At 44.4% G+C, this 15,990-nt stretch overlaps 2 protein-coding genes across 5 annotated transcripts in view; one reads left to right on the top strand and one right to left on the bottom strand.

Moving 5' to 3' along the window:
- Positions 1 to 14,991, bottom strand: part of NEK1 (NIMA related kinase 1) — a 231,528-nt gene extending 216,537 nt beyond the window's left edge. The window contains exons 1-2 of one of the 2 annotated variants that reach the window (XM_060301363.2): positions 14,879 to 14,991; positions 14,525 to 14,636 (exon numbers count right to left, since the gene is read on the bottom strand). The gene's annotated coding sequence lies outside the window, so the exon portion shown is untranslated. Of the gene's footprint in view, positions 1 to 14,524; positions 14,637 to 14,745 lie in introns of both variants that reach the window. The other variant, XM_060301362.2, reaches the window with a different exon arrangement.
- Positions 14,992 to 15,274: 283 nt separating this feature from the next.
- CLCN3 (chloride voltage-gated channel 3) overlaps positions 15,275 to 15,990 on the top strand; it is an 83,299-nt gene continuing 82,583 nt past the window's right edge. For 2 of the 3 annotated variants that reach the window (XM_060301359.1, XM_030845222.2), the window contains exon 1: positions 15,275 to 15,489. The gene's annotated coding sequence lies outside the window, so the exon portion shown is untranslated. Of the gene's footprint in view, positions 15,704 to 15,990 lie in introns of all 3 variants that reach the window. The other variant, XM_030845225.2, reaches the window with a different exon arrangement.

Below are 15,990 nucleotides of genomic sequence, written 5' to 3'. Positions count from 1 at the left end.
GAATAAGTTTGTTTTGGGACTTCCCTGGTGGCCCAGTGGCTAAGACTCCACCCTCCCAATGCAGGGGGCCCCAGTTTGATCCCTGGTCAGGGAACTAGATCCCACATGCCACAACTAAGAGTTCACATGCTACAACTAAGAGTTCACACGCTGCAACTAAGAGTTCACACGCTGCAACTAAAAGATCCCACGTGTCGCAACTAAAGATCCTGCACAGGGCAATGAAGATCCCGTGTGCCACAACTAAGATGCAGTGCAGCTAAATAAATAAATATGTGTGTGTGTATGTATATATATACATATATATATACACATATAGATGTATATATATATATTTTTTAAAGAATAAGTTTGTTTTAGTAATCAAGAAATTCTGTAAACAATGTTACCAAACCAAACTTGGGTCCACTCTCCCTTGCTCAGTAAAGCCAATCTACTGACAGCAGGTTGTGAGGAAGGAAAGTGCAGTGTTCATTACAAGGTACGAAGCAAGGAGAATGGGCAGCTCATGCTCAAAACGCCCGAATTCCCTGATGACTTTCACGGAAGGGTTTTGAAAGGCTGGGGAAGGAGAGGGTCACAGAGTGCATGATCAGCTAGTGTACAATTCTCTGATTGGTTGATGATGAGCTGACAGGGTGATATTCCAGGAAACTCAATTACCAGTTTTCTGGCTCCAAGCAGTCTGGGGTCTATGTGCTGGTGGTCAGCATGCAGTTAACTTCTTCCACCTGGTGGGGGCTTCAGTATCTGCAGAACAACTCAAGGATATGGCTCAGGATATTATCTACAGCCCTTAAGGAGGAAATAAATGTCCTTGAATTCGTTTTATGGCTACACTCTTATTATTCCATCTTGCTTGATAATTTTCCTTTGTTTATGTATTTTCTCAATTTTCTGATTAAATTTGCTCTTTGGAACCTGGAGAAGGCCTAAGAGGCTAAAGCTTTTCTAAAAACAACAGGCAGGGGACATGGGGGCGAGAGAGGGGTCTGTCCCCAGGGAAGACCCCACAGGACCCTGCTTGGTTTCAACCATATTTCCATTTGAAAAAAAAAAGAAATGCCAACACCAAAATAATTTTTTTTTCAGGCCTCACTGCATAGCTTGTGAGATCTTAGTTCCCCGACCAGGCACTGAACTGGGGCCACAGCAAGTGGACACACCGAGCGAGTCCTATCCTCTGGACTGCCAGGGAATTCCTAAATTAATTTTTTAAATTATGATAATTAAACAGACTTCTATCCTAAATATGGTTATAAAATTATACTTGTGGACCTCTTTTCTGGTAGAAAAAAAAAAAGAAAATTCCTTAAACCTTTATTCATAGCAGTGTATAACATGGCAAGCAGAAAGGGACTATTACTAAAGTGCTCTTCTACTGAGGTTTTTCAGAAATATACCCTGTCTTTAATTCACAGTAAATTGAGTGCCATGCTGGGTGATGGGGACAGACATATTCAGGGCTGGCTATTGTGGTTTGTTCTTTCCAGAAAGCAGGCAGCAATGAGACAAACTGGAGGATAACAAATTAGAGCAGGTGGTTGGCAGTCCACTTACACTGAGTGTTTTCCCTCTGTGAAGTTATAAAAAGGCCATGTGTTTGTGTAGCTTTATGTATGTGATCAAACTATCCTGACACACAAGTCATCTTTTGTGATTGGGGAAGAGAAAGACCTAAAACCTTAAATAGGAGGAAACACATGCTCTAAAATCCAGACCTCTTGAAAACATGTAATATTCAAATGCAAGAGGAAAACAACTCAGTGTCTGTGCACTCCATCTTTTTATATTCTAAGAGGAGATCTTTTAGTTTTAAGCCACACTCCTGAAAGCCTACTCTGGCCTTATGCTAGATGTACAGTTTAAACTAACCAGTAGCTGCAGGGAGCTTGGATGGAAACTGCAGCAGCCTGGTGCATTTCTGGATCTTAATCTGGTAGGTCTAGCTTGATATGCAAAGATAAAACATTATCTAGTCAGGTCTTAAATTTCAGGCTTTCTGGGCTGGGTCACCACAAGAGCTCACATGAGAAGGAGGAGCTCTGTCAGAGGAGGAAGATCACAGTTTATTTCCAGGAAGAATAAAGCAAAACACTGAGCCCTGAGCTGGGTAGAGCCTGACACAGGAGTCTCACCATGAGACTGAACTGGGGACGGGCTTGGATGAATAGCTCAGAGTATATCAAATTCCAGGGAGGCTTAGATAGGGGATCTATAGGAGAGAATCATGAAACTGGAAGATTCTCAGCGCTGTCAAAGCCTTCAAAATGTAATCAAGGAGTTTCCAGCCTGTCTGACCAAGACTGACTATCTTGAGGGAATCTTCACATAGTGGAGCCATTACTGAGATGAACCTTTGCAGGAAACATGAATGCCACCACAAGTTACTGCACTCTGTGGGAACCTGGTTTATTCGCGTTGTGCCCCTGGAGTGGAATCCAAGTGGAAAGATCGGCATGATGGTTGAGGTCTATGGATACTCCTATACCACCAGAGACCTCTTGGCCCCAGGTATTATCAATCAGGGAGAGCTCTCCCAGAGATCTGCGTCTCAATGCTAACACGCAGCTCCACTCAATGACCAACAAGCTCCAGTGCTGGATACCCCATGCCAAACAACTAGCAAGACAGGAACACAACGCCACCCATTAGCAGAGAAGCTGCCTAAAATCATAATAAGTTCACAGACACCACAAAACACACCACCAGATGCGGTCCTGCCCACCAAAAAGACAATATCCAGCCTCATCCACCAGAACACAGGCACTAGTCCCCTTTACCAGGAAGCCTAAACAACCCACTGAACCAACCTTACCCACTGGGGGCAGACACCAAAAACAAAGGGAACTACAAACATGCAGCCTGCAAAAAAGAGACCCCAAACACAGAAAGTTAAGCAAAATGAGAAGACAGAGAAATATGCAGCAGATGAAGGAGCAAAGTAAAAACCCACCAGACCAAACAAATGAAGAGGAAGTAGGCAGTCTACCTGAAAAATAATTCAGAGTAATGACAGCAAAGAGGATCCAAAATGTTGGAAATAGAATGGAGAAAATACAAGAAACATTTAACAAGGACCTAGAAGAACTAAAGAGCAAACAAACAAAGATGAACACCACAATAAATGAAATGAAAAATTCTCTAAAAGGAAACAATAGCAGAATAACTGAGGCAGAAGAACCGATAAGTGACCTGGAAGATAAAATAGTGGAAATAACTACCACAGGGCAGAATAAAGAAAAAGAATGAAAAGAATTGAGGACAGTCTCAGAGACCTCTGGGACAATATTAAACACACCAACATTTGAATGATAGGGGTCCCAGAAGAAGAAGAGAAAAAGAAAGGGACTGAGAAAATATTTAAAGAGATTACAGTTGAAAACTTCCCTAATATGGGAAAGGAAATAGTCAATCAAGTCCAGGAAGCATACAGAGTCCCATACAGGATAAATCCAAGGAGAAGCATGCCAAACTATCAAAAATTAAATACAAAGAAAAAATATTAAAAGCAGGAAATAACATACAAGGGAATCCCCATAAGGTTAACAGCTGATCTTTCAGCAGAAACTCTGCAAGCCAGAAGGGACAGGCAGGAAATATGTAAAGTGATGAAAGGGAAAAACCTACAACCAAGATTACTCTACCCAGCAAGGATCTCATTCAGATTCGACAGAGAAATTAAAACCTTTACAAACAAGCAAAAGCTAAGAGAATTCAGCACCACCACACTAGCATTACAACAAATGCAAAAAGAACTTCTCTAGGCAGGAGACACAAGAGAAGGAAAAGACCTACAATAACAAACCCAAAACAATTAAGAAAATGGTCATAGGAACATACATATCGATAATTACCTTAAACATGAATGGATTAGATGCTCCAACCAAAAGGCATAGGCTTGCTGAATGGATACAAAAACAATACCCATATATATGCTGTCTACAAGAGACCCACTTCAGACCCAGGGACACATACAGACTAAAAGTGAGGGGATGGAATAAGATATTCTATGCAAATGGAAATTGAAAGGAAGCTGGAGTAGCAATTCTCACATCAGACAAAATAGACCTTAAAATAAAGACTATTACAAGAGACAAAGAAGGACACTACATAATGATCAAGGGATCAATCCAAGAAGAAGATATAACAATTGTAAGCATTTATACATCCAACATAGAAGCACCTCAATACATAAGGCAAATGTTAACAGCCATAAAAGGAGAAATCAACAGTAACACAATCACAGCAGGGGATTTTAACACCCACTTTCACCAATGGACAGATCATCCAAAATGAAAATAAATAAATGACACATTAAAAAAGATGGACTTAATTGATATTTACAGGACATTCCATCCAAAAACAACAGAATACACTTTCTTCTCAAGTGCTCATGGAACATTCTCCAGGATAGATCATATCTTGGGTCACAAATCAAGCTTTGATAAATTTAAGAAAATTGAAATTGTATCAAGTATCTTTTCTGACCACAACACTATGAGACGAGATATCAATTACAGGGAAAAAACTGTAAAAAAATACTAACACATGGAGGCCAAACAATATACTACTAAATAACGAAGAAATCACTGAAGAAATCAAAGAGGAAATCAAAAAGTACCTAGAAACAAATTACAATGAAAACATGATGACCCAAAACCTATGGGATGCAGCAAAAGCAGTTCCAAAAGGGAAGTTTATAGCAATACAATAAGAAACAAGAAAACAACAAAACACAAATACACAACCTAACCTTACACCTAAAGCAAAGAGAGAAAGAAGAACAAAAAACCCCAAAGTTAGCAGAAGGAAAGAAATCAGAAAGATCAGATTAGAAAAAAATGAAAAAGAAATGAAGGAATCAATAGCAAAGATCAATAAAACTGGTTCTTTGAGAAGATAAAATTGATAAACCATTAGACGGACTCATCAAGAAAAAAGGGAAAAGACTCAAATCAACAGAATTAGAAATGAATAATGTGAAGAAACAACTGACAATGCAGAAATACAAAGGATCATTAGCGATTACTACAAGCAACTATATGCCAATAAAATGGACAACCTGGAAGAAATGGACAAATTCTTAGAAAAGCACAACTTTCTGAGACTGAACCAGGAAGAAATAGAAAATATAAACAGACCAATCACAAGCACTGAAATTGAAACTGTGATGAAAAATCTGCTAAACAAAAGCCCAAGACCAAATGGCTTCACAGGTGAATTCTATAAAATTTAGAGAAGAGCAAACACCTATCCTTCTCAAACTCTTCCAAAATATAGCAGAGGGAAGAATACTCCCAAACTCATTCTACGAGGCCACCATCACCCTGATACCAAAACCAAACAAAGATGTCACAAAAAAGGAAAGCTACAGGCCAATATCACTGATGAACATAGATGCAAAAATCTTCAACAAAATCCTAGCAAACAGAAGCCAACAGCATATTAAAAGTGTCATACACAATGATCAAGTGGGGTTCATCCCAGGAATGCAATGATTCTTCAATATATGCAAATCAATCAATGTGATACACCGTATTAACAAACTGAAGGATAAAAACCATACGATCATCTCAATAGATGCAGAAAAAGCTTTTGATAAAATTCAATACCCATTTATGATAAAAACCCTGCAGAAAGTAGGCACAGAGGGAACTTACCTCAACATAATAAAGGCCAAATATGACAAACCCACAGCCGACATCATTCTCAGTGGTGAAAATCTGAAGCCATTTCCTCTAATATAGGGAACAAGACAAGGTTGCCCACTCTCACCACTATTATTCAACATAGTTTTGGAAGTTTTAGCCACAGCGATCAGAGAAGAAAAAGAAATAACAAGAATCCAAATCAAAAAAGAAGAAGTAAAGCTGTCACTGTTTGCAGATGACACGATACTATACATAGAAAATCCTAAGGATGCTACCAGAAAACTGCTAGGGCTGATCAATGAATTAAAGTAGCAGGATACAAAATTAATGCACAGAAATCTCTTGCATTCCCATACATTAATGATGAAAAATCTGAAAGAGAAATTAAGGAAACACTCCCATTTACCTTTGCTACAAAAAGAATAAAATACCTAGGAATAAACCTACCTAAGGAGACAAAAGACCTGTATGCAGAAAACTATAAGACACTGATGAAAAAAATTAAAGATGATACAAACAGATGGAGAGATATACCATGTTCTTGGATTGGAAGAGTCAACATTGTGAAAATGACTCTACTACCCAAAGCAATCTACAGATTCAATGCAATCCCTATCAAACTACCACTGGCATTTTTCACAGAAGTAGAACAAAAAATTTCACAATTTGTATGGAAACACAAAAGACCCCAAAGAGCCAAAGCAATATTGAGAAAGAAAAACGGAGCTGGAGGAATCAGGCTCCCTGACTTCAGACTATACTACAAAGCTACAGGAATCAAGACAGTATGGTACTGGCACAAAAACAGAAACATAGATCAATGGAACAGGATAGAAAGCCCAGAGATAAACCCACACACATATGGTCACCTTATCTTTGATAAAGGAGGCAAGAATATACAATGGAGAAAAGACAGCCCTCAATAGTGGTGCTGGGAATACTGGACAACTACATGTAAAAGAATGCATTTAGAACACTCCCTAACACCATACACAAAAATAAACTCAAAATGAATTAAAGAGCTAGATGTAAGGTCAGACACTATGAAACTCTTACAGGAAAACACAGGCAGAGCACTCTAAGACATAAATCACAGTAAGATCCTTTTTGACCCACCATCTAGAGAAATGGAAATAAAAACAAAAATAAACAAATGGGACCTAATGAAACTTAAAGGCTTTTGCATAGCAAAGGAAACCATAAACAAGACGAAAAGACTACCCTCAGAATGGGAGAAAATATTGCAAACGAAGCAACTGACAAAGGATTAATCTCCAAAATATACAAGTAGCTCATGCAGCTCAATATCAAATAAACAAACAACCCAATCCAAAAATGGGCAGAAGACCTAAATAGACATTTCTCCAAAGAAGATATGCACATTGCCAACAAACACATGAAAGGATGCTCAACATCACTAATCATTAGAGAAATGCAAATCAAAACTACAATGAAGTATTACCTCACACCAGTCAGAACGGCCATCATCAGAAAATCTACAAACAATAAATGCTGGAGAGGGTGTGGAGAAAAGGGAACCCTCTTGCACTGTCGGTGGGAATGTAAATTGAAACAGCCACTATGGAGAACAGCATGGAAGTCCCTAAAAAACTAGAAATATAACTACCATACGACCCAGCAATCCCACTACTGGGCATATACCCTGAGAAAACCATAATTCAAAAAGAGTCATGTGCCACAATGTTCATTGCAGCTCTATTTACAATAGCCAGGACATGGAAGCAACCTACGTGTCCATCGACAGATGACTGGATAAAGAAGATGTGGCACATATATACAATGGAATATTATTCAGCCATAAAAAGAAATGAAATCGAGTTATTTGTAGTGAGGTGGATGGACCTAGAGTCTGTCATACAGAGTGAAGTAAGTCAGAAAGAGAAAAACAAATAATGTATGCTAACACCTATATTTGGAATCTAAAAAAAAAAAAAAAGGTTCTGAAGAACGTAGTGGCAGGATAGCAATAAAGACGCAGACGTAGAGAATGAACTTGAGGACATGGGGAAGGGGAAGGGGAAGCTGTGAGAAAGTGAGAGAGCAGCATGGACATATATACACTACCAAATGTAAAATAGATTGCTAGGGGGAAACAGCCCCATAGCACAGGGAGATCAGCTGGGTGCTTTGTGACCACCTAGAGGGGTGGGATAGGGAGGGTGGCAGGCAGATGCAAGAGGGAGGAGATATGGGGATATATGTATACATATAGCTGATTCACTTTGTTATAAAGCAGAAACTAACACAATATCGTAAAGCAACTATACTGCAATAAAGATGTTTAAAAAATATTATCAAGACTGCAAATCTATTCAATATAATTTCATGTTCTCCCTTAAGGAAAAAGGCAAAGCACAAGAAAAGGTCATTTTCAACTACTTCCCTGATGCTGGTGAAATCAGGAAGAAATTCTAGACTAGAACCGCATCACTATTTTCCTAATAGAACATCTCAATCCCTTTCCCTTCCTCTTGACAATGTGCATGAAACTAAGTGATAGAATCAACGTTCTTTTTCTGAAACAGCTCACAAATACATGAAGCAGTACTCCGTGGCTTTGTTCATATCTCTGATTTTCTGCGGACCTGTTTTTTTGTTTGTTTGTTTGTTTGCGGTACGCGGGCCTCTCACTGTTGTGGCCTCTACTGCTGCGGAGCACAGGCTCCGGGATGCACAGGCTCAGCAGCCATGGCTCACGTGCCCAGCCGCTCTGTGGCATGTGGGATCTTCCCGGACCGGGGCACGAACCCGTGTCCCCTGCATCGGCAGGCGGACCCTCAACCACTGTGCCACCAGGGAAGCCCTGCGGACCTGTTTTTTAACGTATTTCTAAAGTTGTTATGGGAAATAATCATATCTCCAAGTTTTTCTATTTCAGGGAAAACTTAGAGCAACTTGACTGAGGCCAGAGAACAAGAATCTAGGAGAAACTGAAATCTGATTCCAGATTTCTGTGAAAAAGTGCTCTTTTTCACTCCTTTTGCTAAGTCTATAAAATAGCACATTACAAGCTGCCACTTCCAGAGTGACAGAAATGCTGGCAGAAAGGAATGAGTGCCACCACATGCACTCACTGGCGATGTCTACCATCTGTTCTCTGGATCTCCGGGGGAACCAGAAATGGTTGGAATAAGCACACTCTTAGCACTGTGCGTTATTCTTCTTTTTCACTTTCTTTGAGAGTTTCAAGGTTTTGTTGGCTGGTTGGTTGAGGAGGAGTAAAGCTAGTACGAGTCTTGGTAGAGTTGTTGTTATTAGTGCTTCAGCTCAGTTCCAACCAGAAACTATGACTTAAAGTACAGGAGCCTGGCTTTATTCGCATAACATAGTTTGCTGTGCCTCCAACTACTTCCTGTGTGCTGACAGCTTTTTATTTATTTTTAGTCATTGGTTTGGTTTGGGTTTTTCCAGTTTTATTGAAATACAGTTGATGTACAGCACTGCATACGTTCAAGGGGTACAGCATCATGATTTGACTCACATATATAGTGAAACAATGACCACAATGCTTAGTTAACATCCATCATCTCATGTAGATGCCAAAAAACGGAAAAACACGTTTCTTCCCCTTGTGATGAGAACTCTTCGTATCTGGTCTCTGAACAATTTTCAAATATACCATATAATTTTCAAATATACCACACAGTTAACTCTAGTGTTAACTACAGTTCCTCATGTTGGACGTTATAGCACAGTACTGTGACTGTGACTATTGTCTGTTCTCAAAGCTAGGCACCTCTCCCCCAATTTAGGCTACATATCTTCATTGAGAGAAGAAAACAGAGAATGTCTGTAAATCTCTTGTGAAAAATTCCACTTAGTTTAGAAAAGTTTTCACTTCCTTTTCAACATTTTTCTAAGAAAGAACCTAAGAAACTTGTCCAACAGGGTCCCAAGTAAAATAAGAGAAAACTGGGCTTGGGTATGAGCATGGTTCCGTGAATTCTACCACGATACCAGCAATGAAAGAGTCCCGAGAAGTCTGACTGCATTGTGGGCACCCCCATCACCAGCTGGGCACCGTACCCGCTCTGAAGCCCAGGACTGTGTTGTCTGAGAAAACTGAATTCTGTCCTGGGAGAAAAGAAATAAATAGGATAGAAAAAGCTCATGTGTTAAGCACAGAGAAGTAAGTTACTCAGCTGTGAGACATGGTGGACAGATGAGGTCAGTAGGGCATATACTGATACTTGTGAACAGAGATTGAAAAGGCTGGAAAGCCCAAGAGACGCCACATGTTCGTGAGGCACTCAACATACAAGAGGCATCGAATGTGCATCAAGCACCGTATCTTCATGGCACACTAAATGTCCGTGAGACACCCGACGTTCATGGGTCTTAATCCTGCCACCCAGAGGTGACGCTCTTACTGTGTCCTACGTGTCCTGCCCAAAAAGTGCTCAGCAGGTTAACAGGCAACCTGGGGCTGTGGCCAGGCCGTCTCGCTCTACACCTCGCTGACAGAGCCAGAGCGTGTCGTTGGCTTAGGGCACCTTCCATTTCTGCACCCTCGCTCAAACCTCACCTGTTTCTACTTACCCCACCATCCACAGGAGGCTGACGTACCAAAAAGAGACAGGATGTATGTACATTGCATGACCACAGGTTTTCATCTTTCCACCCGCCTTGCACCCTATCTAACTGTGTTGACTTTCTTTCTCCCTGGCTTCTCAAGGTGTGTTGGCTTTCTTTCCCTGACCTCTGGGAAAACTCGTCTGCTCGTGTATTTGGAGGGTACCATTGCATGGAGGTACCCTCCCACACAACATCAAGCAGGTAATCTCTGGGTATTACTCTGCCCTGTATATTAAAAATAATTTAAAAGGAGTGAAAGTCTTTTGCCTGATGTCCTACAATTTTCAACTCTTTGCACTCAGAAGTATACAAGGGAGAGTACACTTTCCTGGTAACAAGGGAAAGGATTCCTAATTTTGGCAGGTCCTAAGATATGTCCTTAGAAGACTTTTGAATCTTTAGGCTTTCCGAATAAACCAGACACACAATTTTTGTAATATTCTGGGGCATAGTTTATTTTAATTGCAAGAAGCTGAATTTCTTGATCCTACAAAGGTCACCTGAGTGGCCCTCTGACTACCACACACGTTGGGTAACTAGGCCTCATGGTTCTGGGCTTAGATAGCAAGAACTTTGGGTGTGTTCTGCCTGTTTGTTTAAATGGCCTAGCCTGAGATTTGGAGTTAAGGAAATCTGCTGCGTAAACTCCTATAATTTTATGCGAGGCCTAGCGACAGGGAAGGGCAAAGGTAACGGTTATGAAATAAAGTCACAGTGAGAAAAACCTGCTTTGTGAGCTGGTGCCGGTGCTGAGTCAGGAAGTGAAGAGGCTGTCAGCCCGTGAGGCAGATACAGGATCTGGAAAAGCTGATGCTCTAGCCTATTAAGGCGCAAAATCCTCTTGGCTGAGGGCAACACAAAGGGGTTTTCCTTTTCTCAAAAACACAAAACCACCCCAAATCCAGCTACTGCACTCAGGGAAGAGAGGGGCACCCTCGCCACCGTGGAAGGCAGCTGTGTGTTGAGAACAGGCCCCCATCTTCCTTCCTCTCCCTGTGGGCTGGAAGGCCGGCCACTGCTCCTCTGCCTGTCCCAGCCCTGTATTTCGAGAGTGTTGGGAGCAGGTAACTTGGTTCTTTAGTGTCACTGGTCCACAGATGAAGAGGAATTAGTGGATTACACCCAGGGGCCCCATCTTCACCTGACTTGGAAGAGCTTTTGGACACTGAACAGATGAGATTTAGATTTAGATGAGACCCTGGACTTCACGCAGATGCTGTACTGGCACGAGGCCCTTGCGAACGTTGGGAAGGACTGAATGCACTTTACCTGTGAATCATTAGGGGCTGGAGCGGGGGCTGCTGCAGGCAGAATTCTGATGTGGCCCCGAGATTCCCAGGCCCTGGTGTACGTGCCTGGTGTAACTGCTGCTCCTTGAGTGTGGGCTGGTCTGTAAATATGGTGGATTTCACTTCCATGATAACGTTATTAGTCAACTGACCTTGAGTTCATAAAAAAATGAAATTATGATGGGTGGGCTTGACCTAATTACATAACCCCTCCTGCCCTTCAAAGAAGTCTAATTCAAGGGAAAGGAAGAGAAATTCTGCTGGCTTTGAAGAGGTAAGTCACTACGTTGTGAGAGCCATTTGGTTGGGACTTGAGACCAACCTCTAGGAGCTTAGAGTGATCTCCAGTTAACAGCTGGCAAGAAAGCAACAAAACAGCGGCCTCAGTCCTACAACAACAAGTAGAATCATGTCACCGGACCCTACTTAAAGACCTTTTATGTGATATGTTGTATGCAGCTATCAAAAAGGATGAGTTGAATCTAGAATGTTGATATTAATGCTTATAGAGTGCTATGTGCCTCAAAGATACAAAAAATACATATTTAGATCAGATATTCATTACTCTCTTGTGTTTTACTGGAGGGCCCCCAAAGTGTACATAATCAAAAGCATTAGTGTGTGATACAGAGTTTGATACAATTTGGTAGGGAGGCAAAGAAGCTTCTCTTGCACACCCTGCTGTGCAACACTCGACAGCAAACTCTCCTTCAGCACTTACCCCACCTTCTCCCGGTCGACAGGGCTCCTTTCCCCTCTCCAAAGGAAAACAGCCTCCTCTCCCTCCACGTGCTTCCCTGGACTCTAGGAACCAGCTGAGACCTATCTAGGGTCTCCTACCCTAAACACTTACCAGAAGGTTTGGCCAAGCCAAGCCAGGCTCTTAACAGGGCTACTGGTGAATAAAGTTTCCTCCATCACTTTACGTACGTAATATGTTTGTACATGCCTAAAAAGTCCCTGGAAAGATATCCAAGACATACTTAATAGTATCTTTTTGTGGCGAGCGGCACTAAGGTTGGTCAGGTTGTACAGGACGACATCAACTTGCATTTCATATTTTCATACAAAGTACCACAAACTGGTGGTCTTAAAACAATAGAAATTTATTCTCACACAGTTCTGGAGGCCAGAAGTCTGAAATCAAGGTGTCAGCAGGGTTCTGCTCTCCTGAAGGGCTCTCGGGGAGAATCCTTCCTTACTTCTTCCAGCTTCTGGTGCCCCCGGCACTCCTTAGCTCTGAACAGCATCATTCCAGTCTCTGCCTCCATTTTCACATGCCATCTTCCTGTATGTCTGTCTTTGTGTCTCTTCTCTTCTGAGGACACCAGTCCTGTTGAATTAGGGCCCATCCTAATAACTTTCCTTGATCACATCTGTAAGACCCTACTTCCAAATAAAGCATGGGGTAGGGGAGGGAGGGGGTTCTTTGGGGACACAGTCAATCTACACAAGCCATGATTACTCTTACGATTAAAAGACAACGGTTCAACGTGCAACATTCTACAAGGCAACTTGTCTCTTTAAAACATCAGTGCTATGAAAAATTGGAGGGGCTGTTGAAGAATAAAAGAGATGTAAGAAACATGACCAAAATGCAACGTTTAAAACTTGTCTGGGGCTTCCCTGGTGGCGCAGTGGTTGAGAGTCTGCCTGCCAATGCAGAGGACACGGGTTCGTGCCCTGGTCCGGGAAGATCCCACATGCCGCGGAGCGGCTGGGCCTGTGAGCCATGGCCGCTGAGCCTGCGCGTCTGGAGCCTATGCTCCGCAATGGGAGAGGCCGCAACAGTCAAAGGCCCGCGTACCGCCAAAAAAAAAAAAAAAAAAGACATTTGTCTGGATCCTGGTTTGAAAAAAAAGTCTGCAAAAGATGTTTCGTTGTTGTTGACAACTGGCAAAATTTAAATATAGCCTGGTTATCAGACGATATGAGGGATTTATTGTTAACTTCCTAGCTGTGATATTTGATTGTGTTGGAGAGGTGTTATTCTTGAGATGCATGTTGAAGTATCTTTGGGGAGAGTTTCATAATGTCTGCCTCCGACAGTCACAAGTTTCAGGGTAAAAAATTACACCCGAATACAGATGAAGCTAATACAGCAGGATTTTTGCATCTAGATGACTGATCCTGTCATGCCCATGATTAAAACATTTCCATGTTACATGCAGCTACTGTAAGTTGATGTTAGACTTAAAAAAAAAAATCTTATTCATTTATTTATCTTTGGCTGCATTGGGTCTTCATTGCTGTGCGTGGGCTTTCTCTATTTGCGGTGAGCGGGGGTTACTCTTCGTTGTGGTGGCTTCTCTTGTTCCGGAGCACGGGCTCTAGGCACGCGGACTCAGTAGTTGTGGCACATGGGCTCAGTAGTTGTGGCACACGGGCTTAGTTGCTCCGCGGCATGTGGGATCTTCCCGGACCAGGGCTCGAACCCGTGTCCCCTGCATTGGCAGGCGGGTTCTTAACCACTGTGCCACCAGGGAAGCCCCACTTTAGACTTTTAAGACCGAAAATTTTAGAGTGTTTATCATATACCTTAAAGAAATGAAAAACCATATTTGAGTATGCAATAAACTCATTTCATACTCTCAGGTATTTTGGGTTTGAAAATTTTCATAATAAAAATTGTGCAGGAAAAACTACTCAAACAACAACAACCACAACCATTTCAACAACTCCCAGTTATCTGGGATAAAACACAAACTCTTCCATACAACTGCATCAACAACCCACCTCCTCATCCCCCTTCCACCTACATTCCAGTAACAGCAGGGCACCATTCGCGTTTACACTTCTTCCTTTCCTTGCCACCAGGTGCTGTCGGACATCCCCCCCCGCCCCCCCCCCGCTCCCCCAGCTCCAGGTCAGAGGTCACCTGCGGAATTCAGGACGTCCCCACGCCGCAGAGCCCCGTCCTCTCATTCCACCAGGTGCTGTTGGACATCCCCTCCCCGCCCCCCCCAGCTCCAGGTCAGAGGTCACCTGTGGGATTCAGGACGTCCCCACGCCGCAGAGCCGCGTCCTGGACTGTCCTTGTGCGGCCCTCCCTGCTCTGGGATTCCGCACTGGCGCGCCTGAGGAGTTCCACAGCTGTCTGCCAAAAGGAAATCAACTCAGCTCTGCCATTCGAGTCCTCAGGTTACATGTTTTCTCCAAAATAGTCAATTAACAAGCATTATTTTTGCCAATTCATAAAGGCTAACCGGGTTCCGGCGCGGAGCCGGGTCCGCACGTAAGCTCAGACAGACCGGCTGCCCACGGAATCAACGCTCCCGCCACGGTAGCCCAGTCTCCGCGCTGCTGGACGCCGAGGTCCCGCCGGCGCCGAACGCGAACCTGATTCGCCGGACTGCGCGTAGTGCCCTTCGGGGAGAGCGGCCCGGTGCCACCTCAGTCCTCTCGCGAGGTCACCAAGACGAGGACCCCCCACACCGCGAGGGGCGTGACCCACCAGCTGGGAAAGGTCGCGCCCCTAGCCGGCCCCGCCCCAAGGCGCCACGGCCCCGCCCACTGCCTCGCACGGCCCTCCCACTACTCACACACGGCCCGCCTACCGCTCCTACGCGGCCCGCCCCCTGCCGCCACAAGTCCCTCCCCATCCTCCCCAAGCCCCGCCCCTGCTCCAAAAGGTCCCGCCTACTGCCTCCACGCGTCCCGCCCCCTGTTCCCACACGGCCCAATGGGCGTCTACGCGGCTCCGACCGGCCGTTCACGGCTACGCGGTGACGTCAGGCGCCGACGCACCTGTCGGCCCTGCTAGCGCCGCTCCTGTCGGCTTCCTGGGGTCGGTGGGTCGGGCGGGACGGTCCCGAGCCGCAGTCCTTCCTGTGGTCCCGTCGCCCGCGGCCGGAGTCGGGCCGAGCGCCGAGGAGGGGTGCTGGTGGCCGGCCGCTCCAGTTCCTCCCCGAGTTGGAGCATGGCTGCAGCTGCGGTCCCTCCAGAGGGAGGTGAGCTCGGAGGCGGTCGTGTTTGATTCGGGGCAGCAGCGGGTCGAGTCCAGGGCCCCGGAGCCGGCGGCTGCAACTTGATGCGGCTCCCTCCCGGCTGAGCCCGTGGGTTGCGGTCGCGGTGGGGCTGGCCGCGCCGGCCGCCCTCAGATGCGGAGCCCGCCGGCGGCGCAGGACGCGGCCCCGGGGCTGCTGTCTGCCTCTGAGCGGCGAGGTGAGTGGCGGCGGCGGCAGGGGGTCCGGGGCCGTGGCTTCCGCGGGGCAGGGGCGGGCCGCTAGCCTCTCCGTCCTGGGACGCTGACCCTGCCCGCAGCAGGTGTGGCCCGCGGGCGTTCTCTGAGCTTTCACCTGCTTCCTTCGGGAACCGCCGAAAGACCTGTGAGCAGAATGGACGTAGGTGCCAGGAAGAGATTAATTGTGGGTTTTACTTTTGCGAAATTTGCCCAACTATAAAGTTCAGTGTTTCTTTCTTTAGATTTATGTGTATATCAAGACATAGTT

Source organism: Globicephala melas, chromosome 6 (assembly GCF_963455315.2).
Source record: "Globicephala melas chromosome 6, mGloMel1.2, whole genome shotgun sequence".
NCBI classification, from domain to species: domain Eukaryota; kingdom Metazoa; phylum Chordata; class Mammalia; order Artiodactyla; family Delphinidae; genus Globicephala; species Globicephala melas.
Note: the sequence above shows the minus strand (reverse complement) of the source record. Positions and strands in the feature narration are given on the sequence as shown.